General features: G+C 40.3%; 1 protein-coding gene across 2 annotated transcripts in view; it reads left to right on the forward strand.

Annotated features, from left to right (window-relative positions):
- The first annotated feature begins 5,315 nt into the window (after positions 1-5,315).
- Positions 5,316-16,177, forward strand: part of RASGEF1A (RasGEF domain family member 1A) — a 150,221-nt gene continuing 139,359 nt past the window's right edge. The window contains exon 1 of one of the 2 annotated variants that reach the window (XM_056494570.1): positions 5,316-6,115. The gene's annotated coding sequence lies outside the window, so the exon portion shown is untranslated. The remainder of the gene's footprint in view (positions 6,116-16,177) is intronic. The other variant, XM_056494574.1, reaches the window with a different exon arrangement.

A 16,177-nucleotide genomic window follows, 5' to 3' on the forward strand; every position in this document is an offset into this window, starting at 1 on the left:
ATAATTATATTATATAATTTAATTATTATTCTAATATATAATTATATTTCTCTGGCCAAAATTGACTGATTTCATTAACAAAACAAAACACTGAAATTTTAATTCCTTCTGAATCTTATACCACACTGCATGAATCAAAATTGATTCAAAGTGAAAATTGCTAGTGTGGGGTTGAGAGAGATGTTTCCACACTAAGATTTTGAGAGGCAGGTCCTTGTGTATATCACCATTACAAAAAAAGAAATTAGAGGTACATTTTCCCATTTTGGGCACAGGGTTTGAGCTATCTCAAGTTTCTGGAGCAGTTAGCACTACCCAAATATCAGTCTGAGTATTCATCAGGAGGAATGCCACAGGGCACTTTTAATGCTTTTGAATAAACAGAGACAATCACTCATGCCAGCCTCTGATAAGAGCAAAGCCGAAGTGTACTGCTGAGAAAAAGCATCCAACTTATCCCTGAACCCACATAAATACCCCTTATTGAACTATCTGTTCCCCTGACAGCAGACTCCTTGGGCTTTTGGGGTTATTTTAAACTTAAATTTATTTGGGTTCTCTGGCAACGTGAAACAAAACCTTTTAGTATTCTGGAATAACAATTGACATGGCAGACTTCCCAACTCCTCTGAGTCAGAGATGGACCCTTTGTCATTCAATTTAAGGTATAAATTTAAAACTGGTTTCCAGGAAGAGTCTTAACTCCAAATACTGGCTGCATCTGAATCCATCATTCAGCTGAGGCAAATTTTCATTCATCTGGATGAATTATTTCAACAGTTTCCAAACTGGACACGTTTCTGGTGAGAAATGAGGAGGAGGAAAGTGGTGCTAGCCTAGCATTTGAATGGACTGTGGATTTTTCTATGTAAAAAATATTTTTTAAAGAATTTTAAGCCTTAGAGATTTACATCTTTCTCAGTTCCAGGTAAATGTTGAGAGTTTTGGTTTTATAACTACATATTAATTGGTCTTCTAAAAACAGTAATGTCCAAAATATTTTTTGTTCCAATTTAATAGAGAAAGAAAAAGTAAAATTAAGGCTCAAGTCCTTAAAAATCCAAAGGGATCCTTCCAGGGATGCTTCAGACACCAAATGACTGTTTCACAATAGAAACTGCAACTGAACTAAACCACAGTATTAAAACACACTTTATAAAATCTGTTCTCAAGGGCTCAGCATCCTTGTAAAATCAGGTAGTGCACATTATATGTCAAGGCTATTGCTGTAGAAACCTGAGATCATCTCCTTGATGTGCAGGGATATTGAGTCACTGGTACAGCACTGAAGAGTGGTGTTCACTTGAGTACTCTGTAGGAAGGAGCATGCCTGTGTTTTCTGAAGTATCCTCTCATGTGAGAACAGAGTGAGAGGCAAATGTTTTGGAGATGGGTTGCCCACCTCACAAGCTGAGATGTGGGCAGACACAACAATTGCTCAACAAGCTGCTGCAGGAACAGAAAAGAATTAATCAGCTCCCCTTACCCATGATGAGGACAACAATCAATATATTCTGTCAGGACTATCAGGCAAAGAAAACAGCCAAACTTCCTATTCAGTAGTGAACTACTGCAATAGGATGACAACAGCAAATCAGAAATCTACAGCACTTACAGAGTGCAGGCAAAACCCAAAAAAACATAGGTTGCATTGTGGAATAGAAATGAAATCAGCCCAATTCTGGACCTTTTTTCTAAACAGTGATTTTATAAAATCTTCATCTTTTCACAAAATTGAATTGGAGAAAAAAGAACCATTTTCAGCTTTTCCACCAGCTTCAGCAGCGACAAAACATTCACCTCAGTTAACATTACAGCTTATTTATTTACAGACAAAAAGTCCTCTTTTTTTCTTTTTTTTTAACATGGTCTTGTGTTCTGTCTCCATGCAGTTCTTCACATTTCATAAGTAAACAGAAACACAAATATCTACACAGAGCCAATGGCAGCTGTGTGCAGCCATCTTTTCAGCCAAAGTAATCATTCATACCATTTATTTAATTGGTTTTGAAAGCATCATTTTTCATATTTACAGACATATAGACATAATAACTGCCATTCAAAAAAACCCATTTGTATCACAGTAAGTTCAGATTCTTGAATATAAATACATTTCTAACATCAAATGTAGTATTTTGGGCTGAAAACCAAAGAAAGGAAGGATACAACTTTTGTAGTGGTTTTGCATTTTGGAATTGTACTTTTTAAGTCAATGATTTCTGTACATAGCAGATCACCACTGGAGTGGGTTTGCTCTTAACAGTCAAGGTTAAAGCTTCTCTCAAGTCTATTTTACTTTCCAGAACTCAAATTTCATTACTTTAATCTCAAAATAATGTTTGATATAGAAGATAGAGCAGATCTAATGCTTGGAAATTGTTACTGGAGTTTAAAATAACAAAATTTTCAGCACCTAAATTGTAGTGCAAAATTTTGAGTTAAGTGTGGAGTCTTAACAGTAACTAAACAAAAAAGCATATGTCTGTAAAAGAAAAAGGCAAAATAAAGATGAAAAACGCTTTGTTCTCTATTTGTAACAAAATACAAGGAGGTGGGAGGGGATGAAATTTAGCAGGAGTAACAACTTGCATATGGGAGGGTAAGAAATAAGTACATGGGTTACATTGCTTCAGAAGAAACAGTAACATCACTGCTTTCCAGAGACCTTGCTGATTTCTTGGAAGGCACCCAGCCACTCAACAGATAAAGCTGACCAGTCTGAAGTATGATTCTGCGACGATGTGATTTTCACAGAATCACAATTTACTAGCTTGGTAAAATCCTTTGAGATCATCAAGTCCATTTTTTTGCATTTAACTGTAAGTCAAGAAAAAGGACCAGCCCTAGCCTCATACTATTTGTATATTCTGTGACTATTTAGAATGTGGGGAACAAATAAAATGACACTAACTGTATTTTAAATAAAAATACTTTTTTTTTTTTTTTCCCTAGATGCCCTCCTGTTTTCCTGTGTATGTCTGAGATGGTTTTGAATACTGCAATGGTAGAGATGTCACAGCTTCCTCAGGCAGCCTGGGCTTTATGTCAGCTAAGGGCAAGAGCAGTTGCACTCCCAGTTTTTGTATGCAACACTGCCAACCTCTGACTTACAATTCAATCTGATTCTTGACCTCCTCATTCTCTCTGCAGCAAAGACTCCCAATTATTTTGGCAGTAAGCAACCTAAGGACTACTCTGGCATATGCAAATCTTCACTATCTGATCTGAAGAAGGTTGTCAATCATCCTCCTCAGAAAATAACGTTCCTGTCATCAGCTAGAGCTTCTAAATAAATAGACATCTGAGAGAGTTTTACTCATGCAGCTTTTGTAATATGTAGCTTTACAAGTTTAATTGGAATTGGAATTTGCTCCATATTTACTCTGACAAAAACAGTCATTGACAAAACAATAGCAGCAATCCTCCCAGCCAAACTGGGTATATTCCTCCCTAACCTCTTGCATTTGGTCTAATTTCAAAGGAGAATGGAATTTGCAAAAAACTAAGAATCCCCTTAGGAATGTAAAGCACAAGGCTATAGAAAGATAGATTTCAAGGCAGTCCTTCCTATTTTTAAAATGTTCTCATGATCACTTTTATAATAATGTTAATGTCTTACAGATATGATCTCAAGTGGGTGATTTAGTGACATTTCTAACAATGTGAAAGGTAGAAAGAATGGTACTAAAGAAGGAGTTACCAAGTCTGTGATTCTCTAAATGTGCAAGAATTCAGTCAATCACAGTCACTTTAGTTGCTCTGCTCACTCCTATCCTGCCATGGAGGACACCCAGCTTCAGCCACTGCTGTCTGTCACCTCAGAGAAATGTGTTGAAGAATTTGGTTATATTCTCTGTCATTGGTACCTGTCTCTGCACTGTCTCTCTCCACTGAATATTCCCAGTGGTGCAGGATCTCAAGGGATAATTCCAGTACCAGAGGGGCTAAAGCACAGTGTTTTTTACAGCAGGTTCCTCCATGGCACAAAATCTTTTCCTTCTCCTACCCAACCATTTTCCACCTGGGGTCTGTTACACCTTGAATACACTTTATAATTCTGGTTGACTTCTAAGAGCCCTGAATGAACCCTGGACAGACACCTTAAACAAAGCTGATTGTCCATAATGATGCACTTCTCCATGGCCACTACCCAGCTGTACTAAAGATTATTTGAATTTAATTATTTAATTATTTGAATTTAAGTCCACAGAGAGTTCAGATTAAACACTTGTGGGTATAGTTCATGCTGTTCACTCACAGGCTCAAGGAGAAGTCTCTTTATACTCCACAGAGGCACATGGCTCACAGGTATTCACTATTCATGCCATCATGAAGAGTGAGATGTGGAAATAATTGGGGTTAAAAAAAGGTTGCCATGTTGTTCAAATTTTCAGGGGAAAAAAAAACCAAAGTATGATTTTGCCTGCAAAAATTTCCTAGGCTCTTAGAAATGGGCTGCTGTTCTGCTTCATTATGAATTAGAGTCCAGTAACTCCCTAGTACCTTTAGCACAGTCAGAATTATATATATATAATTAAATAAAATGAAAAAAATAAAATCTGGAGGACTCATATCTCATTCTCACAGGACCATCCTTATCCAATAAGACCAGAATAAATAACCCAAATCATTTTGTACTCTGCAGAGGGAAACACAGGCAGAACCTAATGGATATTTAACTGGTGCAATCATTTGGACTATCCTACATTCAGTTTTCTAATCAAGAATGTATACCTACCTTAGCTCTTTCACCTTCTGCTGTAATTATTTTCCTAGTTTTCCTGGGGAACTTTGTGCCAGTTAGTCAGGATTAAGATCATCCACACATGGTCACATTGCAGGAATATAAAATATGAAATCTGACAAATATTCAGAACATCTGAGCATAGCTTGGCACAGAGGTAGTAGTACAACTAATTTAATAAAGGCCATTCATAAGCCCATAAAAGCTTTCCAGATCTGGCAAACTAGTTAGCCAACAGTGAGAATCTAAACATTTCTTCCACTTCCCTAGTGACACTAAAGTATTCACAGCCCTCACCAACTTCTGTGCTGTCCCCTATTAGCTTCCTGAGAAAATATTTGTATAAACAAACTTGTGCATACCAGGGGTGTGAGCCTAATGAAATTATTAAACCACACTTTGGAGACTTATGGTGATTAGAAACTAGCAGTGTTTGACCAGAGAAATCTTTGTCATTTGGTGCAAGTAACCCACTATAACAGCTTCCTTCTTCCTCCTGAAAATTATTTTGGGAATCCCCAGGAGGGGCTCTGTTTCTAGCACCGATTTCTCATCTGCAGAGACGTGTGCTGAGATGATAAACCGGAGAATTATCCCAACCTTGCTCTCTTAGGAGCAACCAAGAAATACTTCTCTCCCCAACTTGTCTTATGTACAATTTTGTGGCTCTAAATTGCTTTTCCTATTTTTTTTCCCCCTTCTGATGCCAGAATTACCGCCCTTGCCCTTGGTTTCCCCCTCCCAGATGAGCAGCCTATAAAATTGCTGCAAGAAGCCAAGTGCTGCTTTTCACACAGCCACAGACAGAGCTCCTTTACTGAACCTAGTGTGCGCAGAGCATCCTGCAGGAGAGAGACGGTAATGTGACGGCCGAAATGCTCGCCAGCCCTCACAGGACAGAGATGACGGTGTGACCGCCGACATGCCGGGGAGTCCCTGCGAGCGCCGACTACCGCGGAGGCACGGGCGGGGGGGCTCGGGAATCGGGGAGCGCCTCACGTATTAGGAAGAAACTTTGGGGCAGCGCGCTGCGGGGCGGGCGGCAGGCGGGGCAGGGCAGCCCGCGGGCACATGGTATATTGCATATTGCGTATTGTGTATTGCACACCGCGCCCGTGCCGCTCCGCTCTCCCCTCCCGGCGCTCCCCGGCCGTGCCCCCGCTCCGCTCCCCCCCCGCAGGCTGCGCGATGGGACGCGCCCGGTGCCGCTGCCCGCCCGCCCGCGGCTGTCACTCGGCGCAGGCAGCCCGCGGCCCGTGCGAGGAGTGAGCCCCTCGGCCCTTAGGATGACTCACTGGCGGCTGCCATTCAGCTCTCTTTTCCTCGCCGTGGACGGAGAACAACCAAAAAGCTACACTGGACTAGACCAAGGTAAGAGATTTAAGTGTCTTTTTCCCCCGGCAGCCACGCAAGGCTTGCAGGGTGCCAGGCTGGGCACCGGCGCTGGCTCGGAGGGTGTCTGAGCACCTGGCATTACATGCCAGCAGTGTGTCCTGTGTGTGCCACCCAGCTACCCCCGGGGGACACGGCAGGTCATAATACAGCCTAGGCACTGCCTTTTCTGCCCTTAATGCAACTTTTGCGGCGGCACTGCCACCTGCTCCCGTGGATGCGAGCAGCTTCCCCGTGTTGCTGAAGCAGCTTTTGTGCCGCGCCGCTGGAATGGAGCGTACCGGGCTCTGCCTGTCATGGACTCCGGGTGCGTTCGTTCCCACGGCGGCTGTTCCATCACTTTAATGAGTTGGAATTCCACAGCCCGCAGAAACGCTTCTCTGCCGTTCCCCCTCTCTCCGAGGGGCTCTCCTATAGATGCGATGCATTTTCGGGCTTTTCAAAAGTACTGCTCGCTGGAAGCAGCAGAGCAAGTCTGCTGAGGCACAGGCAGTGCTGCGCTACATATTCTGTCTGCATTCCTCTCTGCTTTTTCTGCTGTGAATCAAAAATTCAGCGTTGCAGGAGGGTTTTTGCAAGGACAGTAAATGTCTCTAGCACAGCAATTTAAAGTAAAGGGAGAAGCTGCTTCTCCCCAGTCTGAAATCCTGGCAAAATATCCTTCCATTTTCCGAGGAGGTACAGCATTGCTAGCAGAGTTCTCTAAGCAGGTTTCTGCTGGGGCTGATTGACAGCTTTTAGTTGTGATTTTAATGGAAATCTTTCACTGAATGTCTACAGCTTCATTTCTGTCAATCCAATGCTTTTTAGCAAATGGCTTTCTTTGGAAGGTGACACCTTTTAAATTAACCCAGGATCATATTTTTCTAGACCTGTAAACAGAGTATCAGATCAGCTAGTGCACATTGCAGGATCCCACAATCTTACCTTTGGATTTTAATGGTGCAACTGCAGTGGAAGACATTTGATTTGATGTGGTTCTCTGGAAAGTGTCACAATTGCAACTATTTATCTGTGTTTCCTACATATTAGTATGGTGTTTCTCTGCAATATCCTACACATCCTATTTGTTTGGACCTTCTGTGTACTGGCAATATGTTTATTAAGAGATGACTTTTAAACCCTTTTTTTAAAACTGCCCTGGCATTACTGCCATGAAAAGGACTCTCTGCTCAAGGCAGATGACAGGTCCCACATTGATCACACCCATGGAGGTGACCAAACAGGTATCAGCAATTAACAAAAAAAACACCACTCAGCTGCCCAGTAGCCACCAAGACCCACAATTCATTGACTCATCATGAATGTTTTTGGAATGAAATCAAACATGGCACCAATAAACACTCCCCTTAGCTTCTACCCCGTCCATGCACTCTTTAAAATAGATTAGGGGTAAAAAGGTTCTTTCAGGGAATTTTCAGGGATTTAATACAGAGCTTCAGGAAGAGGTAGGACAACATCTTGATGTGTCAGCATGGATTCTGCATCATTTTCCATCAGAATATAGTGCAATTTTCCACTTGTAAAAGTGGAAAGCATTTACCAACATTATGTTTTAAGATTATTTCTAGTCATTTAGACAAGTGCAGAGACTTTGATACTTTTTTTTTATATTTACTTCTTTCTCTTAGCATTTAGGTATGGTGCCTGACTGCAAGGGTATCAGATTATTTCCAGGGAAAGTAATTTTAAAATACAGTTCAGACAACAGGTCATTGTGATTCTATTAACCGTTGATAATATTAATGTAACTTATTTTTAAATTAATACCTATTGATTGTACACCAGCTCTTAGTCACTTGCTAGTGAAGCACATGTCATGGTCTCTGGGGTCTGAGCAGCTATTTTTGAGCCTGTCTGGCTAATGTCTAGAATACAAAATTATCCTGTTCACAAGTTGGGCATTTCTGTGTTATTTTCCTTTCTTCAGAGACATTAGTACATTATCAGTTCTCATCTGGGTGGCTCCTTTCAGGTGGAATCTTAGTCCATTTAAATGCTGACAATTTACTGTGATAACAGTTTATTGTAACTTAGCAACAAGAGCTAAAAAAATCAAGCTGCAGCCATAACACATGCAAACCTTGTATTGTGCGGCCCTGTACTCAGCAAATTAAACCCTTGAGATAAATGACATTCTAGACCAGTCAGTTTAATATCATTAGCTAGGCTGGCCAGTTGCTCTAATTACAGAAGTCAAAGACTGCAGGAAGCAGCTGCAAAGTCAGCACATGTCCAAGGAGCTGTTTGTAAAGCAGAAACACATGCTTTAACTTGAGTCTTTTTTGTTGAAGATGAATTATTGAGGGAACGTATGGCATTTAGTATCACTGACAGAAAAATGGTCTGGCTGTGGTCCAGGTGGCAAGACTTGTGTGGGTGGCATGGTCTTTCTGTGAAGCTTCACTTCATAATATTTTCACCAAAATAAACAAACAAATACTTCCAATGTTATTTCTCTATGATCAGACCCTTGGGTCATTCATTGCTGCTGAGCTCAGTAGTGGAGGACAGCACAAGGAAAATCAGCACAAGGCTGCCTACTGTCCTACCTATTTTACTCAAAATAGAGAATCCACTGTCAATTAAACACATCCAGGGAGCAAAAAGATACAGAGCTGATGCCCTGGAACTGGGAGGAAGCATCTCTTGAGACATGCTCAACTCTGGAGCTCTGCTTGAGCCTAGAAGACTAAACCAGCCACAAACAGCTGAAGGTAGAGTCAGGCAGCTGCTCTGATGGGTGGCCAGGGATTCCCTCAGCTCTGAGTTTCTCATCCCTCTTGGAATTTCACCTCCAGAAACTGAATTCAGGACAGGCAGGAGTTATGTTACAGTTAGTTAAGTGATTCAGTCTTATAACTGATTTCATTTTAAAAGAAAAATGTTCAGCCAAGGTCTCTCCCTCAGAAAATCAGCTTGAATAGAAGGTTCTTCAGCTCTCTGGTATTTCTGTATATTTCATTTGAACATAAAGCTCCACTCAAAGATGAAGAGCTCTAAACAAATCAACAAGGTTTTCCACATCAGGAACAAACAAGCTCTTGATATCAACCTCTGGTAAGGTATCAAATCCATCCCAACTACTTGATAAACCATATTCTGCACAGAGGCCTGCAAAAATGGATTGAGTTTCATCTCCTTTGAAGCAAACACACTTAGGCACTTTTATAGCTCTCTAATAATGTCACTGTAGCTCCAGCAGCTGTAGATCTATTCCCTGCACCCTGAGCAGAGTTGTTACCTCCTCCCCACTGCACAGTACTTGGTTATAAGCTAAGCCAACTGCACCTACAAGTAACACTTTGAACAGTTCTATTAGTCATAATTAAGATGGTATTTTGAGTTGAATTTACACAAGCCCTGTTTTTAGAAAAGGGAACATTTTGCACACTTGTATGTTGCATTCCATGACCTTCTTGTAACACTGTCATCAATTAAGATCAAATCTAATCTTAGTCTAAGACTGAGGATGTTTATAGGGGTTAAAATAAGGCGTTTGTGATTCAAAACAGGCATCCAACCCTTGTGATTAGGCATTACCTTTTGAGGACAGCATTTTTCTTTAAGTAAAGAAGTCTTAGAATTCTAAGATCATGGAATATTCCGAATTGGAAGGAACCCATCAGGATCGTCCAGCACCTGGCCCTGCACAGCACCAGCCCCAAGAGCCACACCCTGTGCCTGAGAGGTGTCCAAACACTCCTGGACTCAGCCAGCCTTGGAGCTGTGACCACTGCCATGGGGAGCTGTTCAGTGCCCAAACACCCTCTGGGTGAAAAACTCTTTCCTGGCATCTTTCAAACACTCTAAGTTAGTGATGAATGTACTTGGTGGATAAGAACTATTGCTTTCTTGACCTTCAATTCTTGCATTTTTCAACAACCTTTACCACACTCTTTTAGCATTTTCAGCCCAGTAGAATTTGAACGTTTGACTGCATACACTAGTGAAGAGTACATCCAACTGAAAAATAAAGGAATAATGTAACAAATGTGTAGTGTATCTCTGTATATATATGTGGAAATAGTGTCAGAATATAATATAAATACAAGATAATATGTCCAATTTCAATCACTACTGAGTTTGAACAGACTATTCTTTGAAATAAAATCAGGAATTTTAGGTTTCTGTTTAATTATTTTGTTAGGACTAACTAATTTTCTGTTAAAATCTGTATTATTTCTGTATTTATTTAATACAGTGGTCTGTATTTTCTCTAAAATAAAACACACATGATGCAGATTCCAAGGCATCATTTTAGTTCTTTCTTCCTCAAACAAAGTAGAAACAATACTGTGTTCATCACAAAGTAGCTTTTGCCATACTCAAGCTTTGTCAAATAATCTGGATTTGTGAAAACTGATGTCTTTTAAAACTGAACCAACAGGAAAATACTTTTCTCCTTCATTTCATGAACATGTGAAAAGTCTTTTCACTCAATATCAGCTTGCTTGTTTGTGTTCCTTTGACTGTAATTCAAATATCAAAAATTATGAGGAAGCTAAGTATGCTAGACATGTATTCTCTTCAGGTTTTGAGGCAATTTCATTACTGAGTTGTTGGCTAGTTAAAGAATGCTGTGTTAAGGACAATCTGTGTGAATAAACTAACAACTGTCCAATGGGAAACACTTCTGAGAGCAAAGAGTACACTCTAGAGCAGTTCTGAATGACACTTCTGAAGTGCATGTTAGACAAAATCTCAATTTTCATTTATACTCAGCAAAGTCTGTATGGCTTTTCCTTTCTGTTTCTCCTCGTGTCTTTCCCAACCTTTTCATATTAATGGTGTGTATTTGAGAAAAATGTTCTTATTCCTCGGGGCACCAGCAATGCTGGGCAATGTTTAGCAAAATCTGCATCATCCAAGTGATCTGTAGGTTACACAGAGACTACCAGGATCCACAAGGTGAAGCAACCAGAGTAAAAGCTGAATAAATTGTTGATTTATAAGGAAGCTTTGAGCCTGGAGCCACACAGTGCTTAAAATCATGTAGAAAATGATTTTTTGTGTTGTAGAGATATTGGAGGTTTATGGGACAGGATCAATGCATCAAGATGTACAAGAGCACAAGGTGTGTGATGGCAACAGAAAATGAGATACATAACTCTCTGTTTCCAACTTTTGCAATGGAAAGACTCAAGTTTTTTTCCAAGTAGCAAACATTACAATTTCTGTCATGAAACTCAAAAATCCTATGAAACTGTGCTGTATACATGTGGATGTGTGACACCTAAAGAACCCAAAAACCACTCTCAAAACAGAAATACAACCACAGCTTTATGAATCACATTTGAGACAAGGTTCTAGGAAAATAATACATTTAAATGGGTATCCTCACATAAATAGAAAAGAACATGGTCTTTGAGCAGAGTAGCCTTTCTTCAGTTCCTAAACACCTGTAAACTCTGCCTTCCTCACAACCACATCCTCACAATTTTGCAATCACTACTGTGTCATGTCTAATACACTGAATATATAATAAACAAGAAATGATCCTATAAAACACCAGGACACCGTTCAGGCCATGAGACACAGGTCCCTGCCATGCCAGGACATGGTTCAGGCTTTCTTCCTGGGGACACCTGTTGGAACCCAGAAGCCTGTGAATTTTGGGCTTTCTGTGCTTTCTGACACTGACCCCCAGGGGAGCACTGCTTTTGACTTGAGGCCCTGGAGAAGGCTTCCAAATTTGAGTGATGGAATTGGAATCATGGGTGTGTAGTTGAATAGAAGTGTGTGATTTCACAAGGTGAAGGGTTTTGAATTTGAGAGGTTTTATATAGTAATATATAGAATATAGTAATAGGTATGGGACAAAATGGAGGTTCTTGAGTGTTGTCTTTTTCTGTCTTCTTCTTCTTCATTTTGTCAGGTAGTAGTTTTTGTCTGGATAGTTAGTGCTGCACTGCAGGTCACAGGAGTTTGGTTATTGGGTCAAAATATAAATAATATAGGTGTTAGGTCTTTATTGGACTGTTTAGCTTTAAAAGACCTTGTAAGTAGCTAGATTCACTCTCCATTTTGCTTGCTTTTAGCTGGTAGCTAGAAGTGTTGCAGAGCTCTCTGTACTTTAGATAAGATTTAATAAAAAAACAAGTCTGAACATGAGAAATTCGTCTCCTTTGTGTTTTAATCTGACTCTGAGTGAAGGCAGAAGAAAATGAAGACAAGCCACTAGTTAGGTGGTGCAGCCAACCCATTTACAGACACCACTGGGGTTTGTGCAGCAGGACAGTGCCCTGCCCTGCCAGGAGCCACCTAGCACTGTGCATGTCCCATCTACTGCTCTTGGAGAGCAAAACAGAGCAGAACTGGGCCAGGACAGAACGAAAATAGACAACCTCTATGTCACCAGGAACTCAGAAAGCACCTGCTCTCTTATAGTTGTTAACTTCTTTCTAGCTGGTGACTGATTTGAGAGGAAAGGAAGCAATACAGAAAGCCTTGCACTTCTAAGAAAGCCAAATATTGCTACAGCTACTTTCTTCAGGAGGGAAATGAAAGAAAGAGTTAATTAAACCTGCTGTCAGTGGTTTGAAATATTAACCTGACACTGGTGTTTATCTCATGTGAAACAGCTTTAATGATTCTATTTATGCCTTTACATTTCACTCCTTGTTTTGCTCACTGTCCTCTGTTGCCACCAGTATTATTACACTTTCAGCAGTAGTAATAAAACAATTACTGAGCCTCTCTGCTGTTTAATGGGTTTGAAACCTCAGGAGCTGAAAATAATTAAGTTGGATTTTTGTGCTTGCAATGAAGTTTGATATTTGATTAAAAAAAAAAAAAGAAAAAACAAAAAACAAAACTAGCAGAAAGATCCATAAATATTAAAGTCAAATGGGACCACTGAATGAGTTTGACTTCCAGCATCCCCCAGCAGCCCTGTCATTTCATCCAATTTTACCTGTGCCAAACCTAGTATCTTGTATAGGTAAGTCCATTATTATAAAAATAGTTTCAGATCTCAAAAATTATAATACAAGCTGCAAATGCAGGACTTTACAGCTGCTCATCACAACAGAGTGGGATCATTCCTGCCTCTTTACACCTCAGCTCAGCTAACCTAAAGCCCCCTACCTTGCAGCACATTCATCCTGTCTAAGCATGGCAGTTTAATCTCAAAATGCATTTCTCACAGAAAGCTGAGAGAAACTTCGAAAATAAAGGGAAACTGGTTAAAAGACCTGAGCTAGAATTCAACAGAGATGACAGGCACTTCCACCATTTGTTATTTAAAAAAAAAAAAAAAAAAAAAAAAAAGCCAAAACTTATAATTTCAGAGGTCACATGAAAATTGCAGCCATATCACACTACTAATTTTGGGGGTTTCCTGCCTGAATAATGTACTTTTTCCTCATCATTGTTGGGGGAAAGAGGCATGGTGTAAACTGCTAGGTTTAACATTAATCAAAAGATTATCAGTGCTGCACCTCAAAAGGTAAATGTACATGTTAACTCTGTGCAATTTCTTGCAAAGAGAATGTATAAAGTTGTCTGGAGCATATATAACAAAAAATATTTTAAAATGGAAGGATGGCTTTTATACAGTAGGAGAAAACAGGGCGAAGAGAGACAATGCTGTGCAGCATTATAGTGGGATTTACAGAGGAAAATTCCTCAGTTTCTTCAGCATTCCCTACAGCTGCCTGAAAAATCGGTTTGCAGCATTGCCTCTATTGATGAATAAAATTAACACAGCTTAGGTGAAAAGGGAGCAAGCACATGTGAAGATGAAGGAAAGAAATAAGGGAAGGGAAAGGGAAAAAGAAATAGGTATTTTCTCCATCAGTCTCTCCACATTTCTGACACTTGTAGTGGATTTAGAGATGAATCAATAAAGAAATAAGAGTAAGATACAAATGCATACAAAAGAAAACAAATACAAATTACAGAATCGTTAAGGTTGGAAAAGACCTCCAAGATCATCAAGTCCAACCTTTGGTCAAATAAAGCATGGCACTGAGTGCCACATCCAGTCATTTCTTGAGCACTTCCAGGGACAGTGACTCTGCCACCCCCTGGGCAGCCCATTCCAATGCCTCACCACCCTTTCAGTGAGTGAAGAAATTCCTCCTGATGTCCAGCTTGCCCTGGTGTAGCTTGAAAACATCTCTCTCATCCTGTCAGTGGCTGCCTGGGAGAAGAGACTGACCCCCTGGCTACACCTTCCTTCCAGGCTGTTCTACAGAGTGATAAGGTCTCCCCTGAGCCTCCTTTTCTCCAGGCTCAACACCCCCAGCTTCTTCAGCTGCTCCTCACAGGACTCTTCAGCATCTCCCTTCCCTTTCTCTGGACACACTCCAGCACCTCCATGTCCTTCTAGTAGTGAGAGGCCCAGAACTGGACACAGGTGGGATGAAACAAAGTTCCAAATGCAGCATTTAGGTGATGTAACAGATGTCCCCGAAATCCAGGGCTGTCCTGTGGTCCATTACTGTGGGCAGGAGCTGGAACAAATGTCTTTAGATCTAAACCTTCTGACCTGATCTCTCCCTTCAGCTCACAGTGCAGGGGGAGCAGGGATAGGGTCTGCTGCTCTTAGAATCCAGATACCATAGCAGAACATGGTTGTCACTCTGACATGACTTTATTGCACACTACAAAATCAATTCAACACCTTTCATCGTCCTGTCAATCACATTCTGAAGCACTGCAGGACAAATGGATTTTCTCTGTGACAGTGGGATAGGGATCATGAATTCTGATCCTTCCTTTGGACAGTTCAGTACCCATAAATTGTCAGGACAGCAGAAGCCACACTGCATTTTAGTCTCCCACTGCCAGTGCACAAGGTGTCCATCCAGAAGGAACAGATTATCATTGATGGTGGAGGTATGGGACAATGATTTTTGAGAGGCACAAAAGAAATAAAAGACCTAAAAACAACCACTGAAATACAAAGAACATGGTGCAAACATCTCCTTAAAAATACTGAAGTAGTACAGAGCTGTAGTCTGCTAAAGAAAGAAATACTGAAAAGAAATGTGGGTGCCAGTTTATCACTAGTATAAAAGTGGAAAGCTGTAGATCCAAGTGGGGATTTGATTTTCACCTGTTGTGACTTAGAGCCATGTTAAATCATTACAGCCTCTTTTCAGTGAACATCTTAGATTGCCAGAGCCAAGCTTTCTATGCCAGTTAACCTGCTGGGGATGAAAACTTCTGTGTTACTAGCTGAGCATTTCAAGTAATGAAAACCAGAAGCAAAATCAACAGAAAAACAACCTAATATGTATTATTTAATCTGTCATCACTGTATAGTCACTAAATAACAGCATTGTCTTATCTTCAGATTTGTACTGTTAATTCACAGTGACTAATATCCCATTCATATAATGCTTCTTGATATGTTTTGACAGCCAGAAAATTGCTCCTCTGCCTGAACTTAGGAAACAATTTATTTTCTGAGGTGAAAATGTAAATACAAGGCACAGCAGAAACAGCCCAGTCATCCTTTGGCAAATATGAAAATTAGTGTTACATACATATACCTCATTAAGAAACCTACAATCATACATGTCTGTGAGTACTAAACTACTTAGATAGTAGAGCCTAATATTGCTAAAATGTTATTACTGTTATGACAGCACAAGCAGGACAGGCACAGAAGAGAAGAATAAACTGAACTGGGAATTGTCCCAGAAATAGTGTGGAAGTAGTAAGAAAATTAAATTTAAGGTCCCCTATATTCCACTCTGGAATATAGACTGATGTCCTGTAAGTGGTATTTAGTAAACCCTGTGCTTTCATCACCCACCCCTTAGTTCTGATCACTGGCAGCTCTTACCTAGGTCTCTGTGAATATAAATAACCAAAAGTCTCCAATAGGCCAGGCAGCAGCTGACTCCAGGGTTTTAAAGGTCAATAATTTCTTTTTAAAAATCAATATATTTGTAACTGGTGTAAAAGCTTCCAGCCTAAAAATGTGCTTAAATGGACAATCCAACAGGGCTGTTTTCCAAGCCATGTGAATTTTAGCAATGCTCACACTTGTCAGTTTTCAGATTGCCAGAAGTCCTTTTATAAGGA

This window comes from Oenanthe melanoleuca, chromosome 6 (assembly GCF_029582105.1).
Source record: "Oenanthe melanoleuca isolate GR-GAL-2019-014 chromosome 6, OMel1.0, whole genome shotgun sequence".
NCBI lineage: Eukaryota > Metazoa > Chordata > Aves > Passeriformes > Muscicapidae > Oenanthe > Oenanthe melanoleuca.